The sequence below is a fragment of the Castanea sativa genome, chromosome 5 (genome assembly GCF_040712315.1).
Source record: "Castanea sativa cultivar Marrone di Chiusa Pesio chromosome 5, ASM4071231v1".
Lineage (NCBI taxonomy): Eukaryota > Viridiplantae > Streptophyta > Magnoliopsida > Fagales > Fagaceae > Castanea > Castanea sativa.
The window spans coordinates 22,117,673-22,133,751 of NC_134017.1; the positions used below are offsets into that span (position 1 = coordinate 22,117,673).

Consider the following 16,079-nt stretch of genomic DNA (forward strand, 5'->3'; position numbering starts at 1 on the left):
CATTATCCCTAGAAAAAATTGAACATAAATTTATTATAACTTTCACCTATCATTTGTTTTCAAAACAGAGATGATGTAAAAAAAATGAGGATGTAATGAATGATCAACATACTAATGAGGATGTACCTCATATGAGAGAAATGTTATATATCTTTGTTACTAAACATAAAAATTCAAGATGACCAAGCATGATTTCAACTCAACTCACTCAAAGGCCAATCAATTTAAACATGACAGTAATAAACATGTTCTTTGAAATCTTGCATCCATAATATGCCATCAAGAATCATTATAAAGCAATCTTCTTATTATGATTAAAGAACTTATTTATTATGAGATTTTTTTTTTCAAAAGAGAAATTTATTAATTGAAATATCTATACCTTGTGATCAACACCACAACAGTATCCTTTTGATCACCTCTCTATATATGTCCATAATCCACATTAAGCGTACAAGTAATCAATTTTTAATTTCACATAAACTCATCATTGATACTATTTTCTTATGAACCGATTATAATAGACTATATTAACAGCTGTGGAAATATATATATATATATATATATATATTTTTTTTTTTTTAAAAAAAAATTGTGCCACTAAACTTATTGATTACACTATGAATTAGGATCATGTGTGTAAGGATTCATGTGTGTAAGGATTTTAGTGTTGATCCATTCCATAACATTTTATGGTAATAAATTCAAATTTATTGATGTAATTTTATCCGTTTGAAAATCTAGTTAGTTTTTTAGTTTATACTTTCCTAATCTACTTTCCAAAGTGGTTTCTCCATTAAAGATATTCTTCTTTGATTTTCCACTTCGTCACCAAATGTTATGTCATGCTTAATTGTGCTTTTTATATTACTTATTGATTTGTTAATTGCTTAACTATAGTGAAAAATTAATTGTCTGAGTGGATCACTTCACCAATATAATTTGATAATTTTGCTCATTAATTCACATTGGGGTCTAAACAGAAATTTCAATGTTCAATCTTATTTAATTATATGAAATTTTTAAGGAAGACTCTAACTTGCGTTCAGCCATCAAAACAACAATATAAACTCGTGAGCTTGTTTCTCTGTGTGTAGCTTTTATTGGTGGCCATCAAAACAACAATATATTCAAGAAATTTTCAATGTTCATTTTCTTATGTTAGGCCCACGTAAGCTTGTTTCTCTGTGTGTACTAATAAAGATTAAATCTTTATCTCAAAAAAAAAAAAGATTCAATCTTTATCTCAAAAAAAAAAAAAGATTCAATCTTTATCTCAAAAAATTAAAAATACTCCTAGAATCATCTAGCCATTATAAAGATTCAATCATTATCTCAAAAAATTAAAAATAAAAATTCAGATAGACTCTAACTTGCATCCAGCCACCAAAACAACCATATAAACTCACCAAGACAACAATATAAATGCAAAAAAATTATCAAACATCAAATAAGATAAGAATAAACAAGTTTTACTGATGTACCTCTGTTTGGCAACATAGAAACAGAGATGTCTTCTCTAAACCTTTTGTGAAGCTTTTTTTTTTTGGTTAAAATCTGTGAAGCTTTGAACGTGGGCTACCTCTGTTTCACTTTTCCCTCTAAAAGGTTTTTTTTTTTTTTTGGTTTTCCAGTGCACGAATATACTTCTGTGAGGATCCGGTGAAGCTTTTTTTTTTTGGGTTAAAATTTGTGAAGCTTTGAACGTGGGCTAACTCTGTTTCACTTTTCCCTCTAAAAGGTTTTTTTTTCTTTTTCCCAGTGCACTGATGTATCTACCTTTGTTTCTCCATTTCCAGTGCACGGATATACTTCTATGAGGATCCAGTGAAGCTTTTTTTTTTTTTGGTTAAAATCTGTGAAGCTATGGACTAACTTTGTTTCACTTTTCCCTCTAAAATGTTTTTTTTTTTGTTTTCCAGTGCACTGATGTATCTACCTCTGTTTCTCAATTTCCCTCCAAAAAGTTTTTTTTTTGTCCGGTTGAGTTAAACCCCAGTTAAGTGCGTTGAACTCCAGGTAAGTGTGGTGTTAACATTTTAAATGACATGTCCAGTTTTTGAGCGTGGATCATTTTGGACGAAATCCCCACTGTGTACTGGAGCCTCTCCATTTCAAAGGGAAATGGAGAGGATCCGGATCCCCCCTTACTCACACTTATCTCATCTGTTCTTTCACATCACTGCTGCCCTCATAGTTGCTCATCTATCACACCTACTGTCAAATCTCAAGTATTAATATTCTTTTTATTTTTTCTCCTTTTCATTTAATACCAAATTTATCCAAGTATCTGGTGATAGAATAAAAAAAAACGCTTTTTATTTTTTATTTTTATGAAGTGAACCAAGGCAGGGCCTTTGGACCCACCCCTAGGGATTAAACCGCGGATACATGACCCCACTTGCAAGAATTGTGTGTCAAGTAATCCAGAGAAACTCCTAGTGGGGATCAAACCAAGAATGCTTGAGACTTTAGTTCATCCCAAGTCTGCAACCGCTGGACTTCACCCTAACGGGTTGACAAAAAACAACACTTTTTAACAATTTTTGCGGGAGTCCAAAGATCGTAAGTGGGGCATGACAAGTTTGAAGAGATGAATTTGCAGGAAAAGCATTATGACAAGGTGATGGTTTTAGAAATGTGCAATCTGTGTGATGATTATTGTTTTAACTGTTCCCTCTCTTTCTCTCTCTCACCTGCCTTTCTGATGCATAAACATTATTATAACTAGCCTTTAACCCGCACAATGCGCGGGGTATTCCTAACAAAGCAACTTCTATTATAGAGGCTTTTTTTTTTGGGGTCGCTTTTTTTTTTCTTTCTTTCTTTTTTTTTTTTTATAAAAAAAGTCAATACTTTCTATTCAACCCAATTCAAGTCTGATGTGTTTTCTAGTGACATTACATTTTATTAAAATATCAAATTTTCTTGATTTTTTTAATTATTTCTCTTTCTTCATTCACAACAACCATCATCTACTTTCTTCCTTCATCTTCAAGATACATAAAGAAAAATAAAATAAAATAAATAGTGTTAGTGTGAATTTAAAGGTTTGCTATAAATTTACACGGTCACTATATAGCAAACCTATAATTTTACACGATTATATATGGATTAATGTGGGTCATTTTTGTGCAAAACTGTGTAAATTTTACACATTTTTCTATTTTACACTCATTGATGTGATTGCTCTAACAATGGAAAAAGAAATACCCTTTCTTTATCTCATATATAGGCTTCTTATAACCTTCCTTTTCCTCTATCTACAACATCAACATCACCACCTTTGCAAATAGTTGGTTGTCCCGGTTATTGGCTTCTTAGCTTTAGGAGCATCATAATTATAGAATGATTTCTATCCCAACATAGCTAGCTCCTAGTATTCCATCCAAACCTTTCATATCAACCTGGAATGAAGGGCTTTTGTTATTAGTTTTTGCATAAGAAGATGAACAAAACTTTAATATTGAAAAGCACAAAATGAATGAAATTATAGAGAGATATTTGAGAGAGAGAGAGAGAGAGAGAGAGAGAGAGGGAGAGAGAGAGAGAGAGATGGAGGTTAAGTATAGTACCATGTAACTGTATCTTTTTGGTTCTTTAGTTTGGCAGGACCAAACTCCCAACTCTTTAAAATCACCATTTCTCATCAACAATAATTTTCTCAAAGATAAAATGCAATCATATTTGCAATTGACATATACATTCAGATTTGCAAAAATAAACCCACACTCATACTCAAATTAATAACCAACCCCTTGTTTTCCTCCAAACAAATCACACACAAATAGTGCTTCAAAGGAAATTAATGACCAAAGCCTTAATTATATTTTGCATCCAATTCAAAACCAAAGCCATATGTTAGCAGTAAATTTGGAAATAAAATTTAAAACTTTAATAATAATATTTTGAAAGTTAAGATGGTGGCTTTAAGTTGTAAAACAGGGTGGCACTGGTTTGACAGTGGTAAATTTCCTTAGATTTCTCTCTCTCTCTCTCTCTCTCTCTCTCTCTCTCTCTCTCTCTCTCTCTCTCAAGGAATTTTGATGATCTTGATTAAACCCTATAATCAACACAATAAGAAATAGAGAAAGCAGAAAGGTAAAGGAAACATTAACGAAAGACATTTCAGTTAAACATTAAAAAAAACCACAAAATAAATTAGAAAACAAATAGAAAGCCAAAGGTTATATACGCCAAAGGAAAGCATCCAAAGGAGGAGCATAACCCCATCAATTAACCATGCAATCAAAGTAACAGTATTTGAATAGGAAAAGCAATTGTGGGAAAAGTTAAACTACTGGTAGAAACAATATTTGAAGAAGGGAAAAAATTATGTTATGGCCTTGGGAATATATTGTTGAAGAAAATTCAAATAAGATATATGTAAAGAACATCTAGAAGAAGTCCTATAAACGAATAGAAAAAATAGCAGAATAACTCATATAAGAAATGTGTAAAAGAATAACTCATAAGCAATATCCAGCAACGTAGAAATTAATCAATGACAAATGAAATTTACAATTGAATCCAAGAGAGAGTTAAATAAATAAACGCTGAGTGGAACGATTCGAAACTCTTCGCCAGGAATACTCATTCAAGAAGCATAAAAGAAATTGAAAAGATCAAAAATACTCTGCTCTCTATGCGATTGAAAAATTACCCAAAACAATTTTAACTTGAAAATCCAAAACCAAACCAAACCAAAGCAACACAAATACCCTAACCATAAACCAAATCTAATCCAATAAACTTAATCAAAATCAAATCTAGCCCAAATGCCTAAATCGAACCTATAGTACCAAACACCCAAACATAAATCATAGTTACCACATTATTTTAAAAAGAATAAAAAAAACCTTTACCAGTAATAGTTCCAGCTTTATGACGATGGTGGCTGCCCTGAGATTTATCTCTCTTTCAATCTTTGTTTTTCTTCTATGTCTAAATAGTGTAACATTCTTAACAGGTTCATTATCTCAATTGAAGACTCCATTCTTCCTTTTCTTCTTTAAAAATATGGCAGCCATTGGTGAGAGAGACACAAAGACCTAAACTGAAACCAATCCAAACAAATATAAAATAACTTGATCATATTTAATGCACAAACTGAAAAGACCTAAATCAAAACCACTCCAAATAAAATATCAAATTATGATCATATTTAATGATCAAATTGAAAAATGAAGAGAGAAACTTACAGGTAGCGATTCTGACATGATGATGGTGGGAGGATTGTCATTATTGGGAAGTCTGCCTAATACTGACTCTGTTCTCTGATTTTTTTTTTTTTTGGTTTAGTAATCGCTAATCAGGCAGTAACAAACGAAAAAGAAATTTATTTAACAATAAATGAAATAGAAGATGGTTAATTGACAATTGCAACTCTTTATCGATCCAACATGAGATCAAAACATGCATAAAAGGAAATAACAATAATACACAAAGAAGCAATAATTATAGCAGTAATTACATGACAAATTGACAAATTCCAACTCTTTTTGACAAATTGACATATCATATACTATATTGTAGGAATCAACATATACAATATATGATATGATGATTTTAGGGTCAGAGAATTCCAAGGGTCATTATCGAGGCTGTGGTAAAAGTCGAGTATTGATGGAGGGTTTTTAAGAGGGAATAGGTCTAAAGCATTTAAAAATAATAATCAGATCCAGGCACCTAAGGGTGTGAGGGTGAGAGGGCCCAGACGCTATGAACCTGCCTATAGAAACAGAAGTCAGGCACCTCAAACTGAAAACAGACAGTGAAATTAAACTTTGAGCTTAATGGCTTTCAGTAAAAAAATTCCCCTATGTTCAACAGGTTAGGCTTAAAATTTACTGTTTGCTGATGTTTCAGATCTGGGTAGCCTCTTAGAGTACTTCTTACACTAACTCTGCTAGAGCTTTCTCGTCCACCTCAAATGTGGAATCTGATCCTGTTCCTAAGAGGAGACAAGTGTTCTCAAGCTCGAACTCAGGTAGTTCCTACAGAGATCTTCACCCAACTGTGATGGATGACGGTTCTTCTGTCCAACAAACCAATTCATTGCTGCAGGGGAAGAATATAGCTGAATCTGTTGGCATGGACAATCTTTACATTGATGATTCCATCAACACTGGTGCTGGGAAGCCTTTGTCTAATATGCAAATGCCACTTTCTGGATCCTCATTAGTCAATCCTACACAATCTCTTCCACTTATGGCTCAGGGAAGGGGTTTTTCTATCCTAGGACAAATGAATTATCAACAGGGCCCATCTCATAATCAAGTCAATAGAGTTTCTTCTTCAACACAACTCCATTCTGTTCAGAAAGGTCCTGTTCAAAGTAGAGGTCAACCTCCTGCACAGTAGTTAAGCCAGCGGCCTTGTAGTGGTTCTCAATCTTCCTCCCCACCAAAACAGCTCTTTCAATAAATTCTAATGAATCTGGAGAAGCCGAATCTCGTTTGGAGTCAAATAAATATAAAGGTGCATTGGTTGGAAAGGGAAAAACCAGTACTCAAGGTGCTGGAAGAGGAAAAAAAACATATTTTTTAAAGAAAACTCCAACGTGGTAAATCATATTTATCTTGGAAAACATTTCTTTCGGCTTCCTTAGGAATAACAAAGAAAACATGTATCAAGAATCATTCCCCCTTTTTTTCTAAACGTTTTTTTGATAAAAAAAAATATTCTTGACACATTTTGAAAGGCACTTTTGAAAACATTTATTAAAAAAAGCCTTTTTGAAAACAGATTGGAAAAACGTTTTTGAAAACATTTGTGTTATCACTTTTTTTTTTTTAAGGTTTCGGGTTTCCCTTAAAAAAACAGATTTTGATTTATATATATATTTTTTGAAAATAGATTTTTTTTTTTTTTTTAAAGATAGTTATTGACGAGGAATGTAGACGAACAACAAAAATAAATTGCAAGGAAAATAATGAGTTTGAAATTTAATTGACATAAAAGTAAAGAGTTTGGAATTTAAATGACATAAAAGTAAAGAGCTTGAAGTATTGATTTTTTTTTTCTCTCTCGTAAACGGATTTTAATCTCTTTCAAGCTTTATGGACTCTTCAACATAAAGAAATGGGAGTTCTAAGCCATCGTCATTCTTATGAGACATACTCATATTGTGCTCTAACGGAGATTTAAAAACCATTCAAGAGTGAAGATGTAAAATCTTTTTTTTAGGTGTCTATATATATATATCCTATATATATATGAGTGCAATAAAATAAAGGGGGAGAGGGGATGTGCAAGAAATTAAATGGAATGACAATAAAATAAAAAAGGGATGGGGATTGCTTGAAAGTAAATGGGATGACATAAAATAGAATGGGATGAGAATTAATTGAAAGTACACGGGATGACATGAAATTAAAAAACAATAATAAATAGGTAAGATGAGATTTCTTCCCCCTAAGGGTACTTCCCATACATAGCCTAGAAGATTGTCTAATACCCATGTAGGGATACCAACACAATAATATAAACCAACAACGATAATATGAACATTGAAATAAAGAGATAGATATATACACAATAAGTACAGTGACATAGTAAAAATAAAGCAACTATGAACAACAAGCAAAAAAGAAATGATTTTATATATATGGAAATGATTATTACAATATAATAAAAGGGGTGGGATGGGTTTAGTTATTAAGGAACTAACCCATCCCTATAGCCTTACCCACAAAGCTTACAAAAAAAAATGATAAGTCTTTTTTGTGTAGAGGGTTTCCTAGAGAGAGAGAGGAGAGAGATTTTTTTTTTTTGATTTTCTAAGGCTTTTTTTTTTTTATAGAATTTCCTCATTCCTTTTTTTTAAAATTTTTTTTTAAAATTTCCCTCACTTTTCTTCTCTATTTCTCTATTTGTTTCCACTATTTTTCTCCCTAAAACTCTCTCTCTCTCTCTATATATATATATATACATTTTTTTTCTCTCTCAAAAATGGGGGGTAATTTATAGGGGAAGGTGGAAAATGGGGGGCTAGCATTAGTGTATCAGGATACACCAATGCTAGTCTCCTACTTTTGCCACTTCATCAGCCATTTTTTCGTCTTTTTCTGATTTCTGGCCCGATATTCACGCGGCTGTTTGGCGGCCTTTCCGAGTTCTGTTTTCTTTAAATTTTATATGCATGAAAATCTTTGAATGTCTAGTTTCCAACAGTCCTATCCTCGTTTGATTTGGATTACGATTGTCGAGATATCACGCTCAGAAGGAAGGTGATGCAAAACTAAAAAATTAAGAACGTTTTTTTTTGATAATTTCATATCTTCCAATCCAAAGCAGATATCATCGAGCCCTTTTGGTGAAAATTAGCCAAGGCCTTGTTCTTCAAGATGGTTCAGCCCACTCCTTCCAGTTCTTGCCCAATCGGTACAGTTTATTGTGCGAAGTTGGGTAAAAAATTGCCAGTTTTTCTTTGAAAAATAGTGAAGATTTTAATTGGGTTTTCGGTATATTTTTGAGATATCCTATCCATTTTAACTCTAATTTTGGCCTATAAACTATCGTTTCGAAGGGAAAAATACGACCTACAAGATGGTCTAAAATTTAACATGATCCAACAGTCAGATAAATAACAACAACAAAAAGCATAGCCTTTTATAACCGTAGTCTTAAATACAGGGGGGAAAGAATTTGTGTTGCCATTTATAGGTGTACTATAAAAATTAATAAATTTGAAAGAAATCTTTGGTGGTACTTGACATTTAAAAAATTAATAATTTGAGCAACTAATAACGACCAAAGGCTTTTTAAAGTTTAACCAACTGCTCACTGATAATGACCAAAGGTTTTTTAAAGTTTCAACTAGTACTTCAAAGTTCTACTACTTGACTAAAAGGCTTGCATAATTGGTGTACTTAACAACTTGACCACAAAAAATTAATTAACCTGTGTTTTTGGGGTCTAAACAACCCCGTCATCATTATTAACTTATAGTACAAATTAAATAACCCATCATCACTCGAATTATTAACCGAATTCTTTACATCAATTTAAATAAGTGGTAAATTTAATGGCATGGTGGCCTAAAGCTAAATTATATAATGAGACTAACGGTGATAAAAGAAGCGAGATGATAAAATGAAATTATAACCAAGTGTAAACAATAGGAATAACATTTATACTAAGCATGTCTAAACTTTTATACAAACCCATAACCAAACAGTAGAAAGGAGACGGTTGGGCTGGGTTATACTATCCGGCCCATTAGTTTTTTTTATTTTTTATTTTTTTTTTATTTTTTTTATTTTTATATAGGACCCCTTTATTGAAAATTCAAAAAAACAAAGCCCAGCCCAGCTAAGCCCCTGCACTAGTTATTTAAACGTCATAGCCGAGCACAACACCCAACGGCTCTTTTTCCTTTTCTCCTTTCATCTCTTTCTTTCTTTCTTTCTTTCTTTTCTCTTTCTTTCTTCCTCCGCTGCTTCTTCTCTTTCTTCTTCACCGGTGCATCTATACATATGGCGACCAAACCCTCCTGACCGTTGGTACTCAGTCTGTTCTCAAAAGGTTTATTTGGGTTTGTCAAGAATTTGGGTTTTTTTTTTTTTCCAATTATATGTTGATGATTATTGAATGTATGTGGGCAAGCTGTTTGTTGAAAGGTTTCTTAGAGGATTAATGGGTTATTTTGGGGTCTGGGTTTGTCCATTTGTTATGGGTTATTGGGTTTTTGTTTCTGAGTTTGTTTGTAAAAGGGTTGCTTAGAAAGCTAAATGGGGTTTTTGAGGGTATTGGCTTTTTGTTTATTTTTGAATCTCAGAGAATTTAGATTTTGAAAACTTGGATGTTTGAATTGCCTTTTTATTTTATTTTTATGGGGTTTGTAGGGTTTCTAATGCTGTTTCCTTCGTTATTGTCTTATGAAACAGGTTGCAATCTGACTTGATGGCCTTAATGGTAAGAACCTAGTGACTTAACCTAAATTTTTCTATAATTGAGATGGGTTTTTCTTTTGTTGTTGGGAAAGAACGTAAGGTTTTTCAAAAAAAAAATTTGTGCAACCAAACGCTATCTTTGAACTCACAATTTGATTCCTGTGAGTGAAGATTAGGTAGTTTGGATTTGATAACTATTGTATTAACTTTATTCCTTGTTTTGCCACATTTTGCTTCTCATTTGCAGTTTGGGTTTTAGTGCAAATATGTTCATTTTTATAATGTGATGATATAAAAAAGATCAGTGGGCTGGATGCTTTGGACTTGAAAGAACCACTTGCTCCCTCTGCGGCCTAAAGAAAAAGAAAAGCGAATCAAAAGGCGACCGGGGCTGCCGGCCAAAAACCCTCCGATGGCAAAGTTAGTTGTTCTCTCTATTATTCTTGAAGTTCCAACTTTTTTGGAGTAAGTTTCACGTACCTTTGTTTTGTCAGAATCAGTGTTTATATAGCGTTCTCATAAACGGTTATTGAATACTGGAACCTCCCCTAGATTCGAGGAGGCAAAAGGATTAAATGTAACTGCCATAACCGTTTAGGAGTTACATTTATATTTCACAACGGATATATGACAGTTATGCGTAGGATAAGGGATTATCATATTATATTCGGAGATTTTCCTAAGTATGATATCCTCGTCCTGGAATTCCTTCGTTGAGTGTGCCTGATAATCTCAATAGCATCCTCGTCCACAAGTCTTTATGTGGACGAGCCCTCCCGGGATAAGCTGTGCGCATCCCATGGACGAGGGATGGAGCTTCGCCATCATCCTCAGGACGGCCTTGCCCGTTACCCTTGTTCTGAGGATAACTCCTGGACGGCTGCCGAGGTGATGATCGTCCAGGGATGGTCAGCGTCTTCGTCCCTCATCATAATGTTTCTTTTATAACCCAATATTTGAATTTTTTTTCTTAAAAATAAAAAAATTATGTGCTCTTTGCTGTCAATGTTTCTTTTAGACCTAATTGGTTGCTTTCTGCTAAGGTTCATTTACAATGCTTGATTACTTAAATGAAATAAATGCAAAAATGAAGCGCAATGATAAATTTGAATACGTGTGGCCAGCCCTGATTAGGTTGTTTAGGATTTATAGCTGACTCTGAAATTTTTGGATTGTGTCTGTGTCTGTATAGGATTTATAACTTATTTGGTGAAAAGTGAGGATTTGAAAATTTGTACATAAGAATCTTAAGGCTATGTTTTTATTTTTTGTTGTTGTTATTGTTCACTGTCCAATCTTTGGTTACTTTCTTTCATTTCATTATTTTAGGCTCCTATTTCCAGTCCACATGAATATATGCCCTTTGGATCATTCTATATTTTTCTATTTGTTACTTGATAAAAATCAAGATTATATCAAAGTGAAAGAAAGGTCACCATGTTGTCTGTTGCTTTGAGCAGTTAGCTTTGTGTGTGAGTTATTGACGCAGCTTTTGTTTTGTTGTTTTTTTTTTTTAATATTACTTTTTCTATTTAGAGCTTCTATGTGAACATTTCAACTGTGGTTTATGTTTTAGTGCAAGTTTACTACCAGTTCAAACATAATGTATCAAAGCATAATTTTGCCTTCTGGATTTTTACATTATAAAATCCTGGTTTTAAATTGTTTTGTCCCCTCTTTTGCTGTGAGGGGTTACTGATATGGAAGCATCTGGTTCAAATGTACCAAATTATGATGCGTTTGGGGCAAACAAGTGTTGAAGGGTTTGCTTGATGCGTTTGGTCCTACATTTTCTTGGTAGACTATTCCTTCTGTCTAATAGTCTAATTAATTGATGTTAATTGGAAATAGTGATGTTCCTCCTGTGTTTTGCAGATAATTGTGGATTTGATATGCAACAGGTATTCATATTGTCTTGTTTATATTGCTTTCACTTAAGAAATATCCATTCTTTGGTAAATTGTGATTTTGTGATGCCACATCTCAATAGTGATTTATTAGAATGAACTATCTTGCTTTTGGAGGGCATTGCAGATTTGGTTGACAATTATTTGCTGCTTCTTTTCTTTTTGAAAAATTAATGTTAAAACATGTCTTATTTTACCTTATAATTTTGTTGATATTGTTGGCAGTTTTTTAGGGATAGTTGAACTGGATAGACTAGATAAACTGAGAAGGCCCAAGGGCTCCATGTGACCCCAGTGAGCCAAAGGCCTGAAAAAAATCTATGCAGAACCAAGAGCCACAAAGCTTAGGCCTTGCTAAGGAACTGCCCAATTCTCATAAGATCCTTGTATAGCATATGATACAGATAGAGCCCCAGTTTATCTATGGCCTTTTATGGAATCCCAGGCATGAATTAAAATGAGAGACTACTAGAATAGTTGTTGTTATTTAAAAAGTAAGAGGTGGGTTTTTCATTTTCAAATGACTATCCATTTAAGCCCCTGAAGGTCAAGTTCGAAACCAGCTGCTTCCTTCCCAATGTGGATGTCTATGGAAATATTTGCTTGGACATTCTTCAGGTAATTTTTTTTTTCGATTTTTTTTGCTGGGCTTGTTGAGATCATTTAGCACTACAATAATATATTGCTGAAAGTTTAATGTGTTGAAGTAATGATATGATTTGGCTGTGGTCTACTGCTTCATAATCTGATAACATGTGAAATCTTTATCTACAGGATAAATGCACCATTAACTAGGATGTACAATTTGGATTTGCAGTTCTAGTGAGTAGGGGAATCAATTTGGCTTTATAATATGATTTGTCTTTAGGTGTTTGTTGGTTCCTTCTGAAATGTGTTAGGGGAACTTCATTGCTTTTCCTCAAATGCCTTCCTTGTGGGGGTGGTTAAATTTATTATCTTTCTTTCCTTGATATTTACATCCACTTTCCACAAACATTGGTGCTTGGATGTTATTTAAGGGTGTGTTTATACTTCCTATGTATGGGGTTTTGTTTTCTTTTGAAATTTTCTAACAAATTAGTTACCTAACAATGAAATGTTATAGAAGGTAATGGGAGACTGGATATAGCAGCCTTTAGGGCATTCATTACCATGTTAGATTTTATTTTATTCTCCCATTCTCTCTCACACTATCTTAATTTTCCTTGCACTATTTGGTTCTATAATAACATTTTGCTCATAATGTCTTTGCTTGTTTAGATCCTAAAAAATCTCATCCATCTTTCCGAGACAACCAAAATCAGGCAAAAGGATTAAGGTACTTGAGAAAGATTTTTACTTGCCATTTTCTGAAAGTTGTCATGCCCTACACTTTTTTTTTACCCTGGCCACTCTCATTACACTGTCTTTACTAATTTTCACGTGAACTTTTGACTTTACTTATGATATTTCTACGTTACTACGTTATGATATGTCATGCCCTACACTTATGATATTTCTACTTGAGAAAGATGTTTCTACGTTACTTATGATATTTGGTGAAACCAAAATGAAACATGATGATTTAGGGACATTATTCTTTCTTCTTACCATATCTTCATCTTTTCAAATTGGATTTGGGTTTAACAATTGTGGTTTCATCATCAACTTACTCTGTTGTTGACAGGTTTATAAGTAGTGCACAAAATAAGTGTCTTTACATTAATCACATAGTATTTCAATTTCCACACAATCTATTGATTTTAATTATTCAACTGTAGCTATAGATTTGTGTGCCTTGTTGTCAGTTTTGGATGACAGAGGTAAGTGGGAGGGTATCCTTATTGAATCTTTGGAGATAAAATAGTAAAGAGTACTGGAACCAGACATTGACACAGTCTGATCAATCTGAGCTCGATATGGTCAGAGAGGACAGTTTTTCTCCAGTATCTGATGTAGATAATTTAAGCCTGACTGAGACTATAAAAGATTCTTTGCCTTCATCAGGGGCCGTTGTTCTTGATGTTGGAAATACAGGAGAAGAACAACAAGAAAGATGGAACCGACTACAAGAGATTGATTCTTGGATGTGGAATTTTTTTTACTCAAACCTTAACGCTGTAAAACATGGTAAAATATTGTATCTTGATTCACTTGCTACGTGTGAAAAGACCAATTCTTGATGCTCATTTGTTGCACATTACCTTGAGGTGCATTTCTTGATTGTTGAATATTGTCTTGATGAATTGCCTTTACCCAACTTTCTACACCTTAGTTAAATCCAATCAAACGGCACTTGATGTGTAAAAGAACCATTGTAGCTCACATTAAATTTATTTTGTGAACTAAATACAGAAAGTATGCAAGATGTGAGGTAATAATATAATAAGTACCCTTTTTGGCTTTCAAGTTTCAATTTTTATTAAGTTTTTGATGGGCTGGAAATTATTTCAAATTTTATATGCAAAGAATGGAGGGAATGTCAATGGGGGGAGGACTGTTGTTTTTTGATTTATTGAGTGGTTTTAGTTGGGCTGCTTCATATTATGCTTCTTTGTTTGTGCAGTTGGTTGAGGACTAGCTTGAACACACTGATGGTTGAAGTACAGCGTCTGAATAAACTATGTACAGAGAGGAAAGAAGCTGAAGATTCTTTAAAAAAGAAATGGAAGAAGATTGAAGAGTTTGATGCCTGCAGATCTGAACTTGAAACAATGTATACTGCTCTTCTTAAGGCTAACATGGTATGATATCTCAACTTTACTGTTTGGAGGCATTGTTTGGGCATATTTTGTTGTTCCGTAGAAATTGGATGGTCTTATTTATTTTGTATAGCATGGAGAAATTCAATAAAGCTAGGCACACAACAAATTTCACAAATTAGCCAACTACCTCACACATGGGCCCACCACAATTTAAATTATAATTTTTTCAAGGGTGCATGGATTTTAGGCTTTGGATTTGAATGTTTGAAAAATCCATGGATTTTTTTTTTTTTGTATTACTCTCTTGTTAACCCAAAGAAAGTAAATGAACATTAGAAATTCCCAAATAAGAACTTTAAGTAAAAATCCATTTCAAAATTCCTTGTTCAGGCACTACATTAGCTTACTAACCAAAAACAAACAGGGAACATCTTTTTAGTTTGTTTTCCATTTACAGCCAGGGTGCTCACAATAGCTATCTGGGCTTTTATATTCATTTTTCCATTGATGTTTTGTATCTTATTCATCAATTCATTTATGTCTTGCAGCGATATATTTATATTAAAATATGGATTCATTTTTGTGTTTTTGGCTGTTGTTTTTTTAGTTAAAGCAACATAATTCCAACAGTGTATAGCTTTTTTATTTGTCATAAATGATTTTCTGGTAATTTCATTAATCTTGTAGGATGCCGCTGTATTCTGGAATCAGCAGCCATAAGCTGTGAGGGAGTATTCATCCAGCGCTATAATTCCTGCTTGCTTAGTTGTCGTGGAAATTTCCAATGGTGCAAAAGTTCTTATTGTTGATAAAGAAGTTTCTGCTTTCTTTCAAAGTCCTGATAATAGCCTCTACATGCTTCCATCAATCCCACAGGTAATCTGTATATTATTCTCATTGAGTATGGCCTATGGATATTGCTGGTAATCAACTATGCCATATTATAATCTGACTTATTTTTTTATAGGTAACTACAATGGCCAATTAACAGTCATTGATTTTTGTAGTAGTTTTAAATGCTCTCTCTCTCTCTTTATTTATTTATTTATTTATTTTTTATTTTTTTTATAGGTAAGACTCAATTGTTCAAATCTGTTGAAGTAGAGAAGAGTAGGTTATGAACATGTAACAGACTTAGTTGAGAATCATTTCATGGTCATAGAGTAATAGTGGATCATACTAAGGTTTGCTCATTGTGCCTAAGTTAGACATGAACGAAAAAAATCTATAGCAAAATAATTCTAAGAAGTTTTTGTTAAGAAAATATGCATCAAGAGGTGTGCAGCATTCTACGGAAGGGTTACATGTCTTTGGTGTCACGATTCTAAGCCATGCCCAGTGATAGTGATGAATTGGAATTGCTAATGCTACCTCACTGTACACATGTCTAAAGTTGCATTCTTTTCTTAGCATATAAACTTATGCTAATTGAATAATTTTTCCCTAGGTGTGAGAAATTATTATTTTTCCTTGAACTCATGGAACTACTGAACATCCTAAACTAGAGAATGATTCCTTTATTCTGAAATTTTGCCGTTGTTAGGGTCCTCATGGCTCTTGAGATACAATTTGTAAAATTCATGAACCTTTTT

General features: G+C 33.1%; 1 long non-coding RNA gene across 1 annotated transcript; it reads left to right on the forward strand.

Moving 5' to 3' along the window:
• The first annotated feature begins 9,454 nt into the window (after window positions 1–9,454).
• On the forward strand, window positions 9,455–13,879 carry LOC142636522 (uncharacterized). The gene is made up of 7 exons (XR_012844354.1): window positions 9,455–9,528; window positions 9,891–9,918; window positions 11,604–11,693; window positions 11,772–11,797; window positions 12,029–12,421; window positions 13,064–13,121; window positions 13,591–13,879. It is a non-coding gene; the product is annotated as an uncharacterized LOC142636522 (long non-coding RNA).
• The last annotated feature ends 2,200 nt before the right edge of the window (window positions 13,880–16,079 follow it).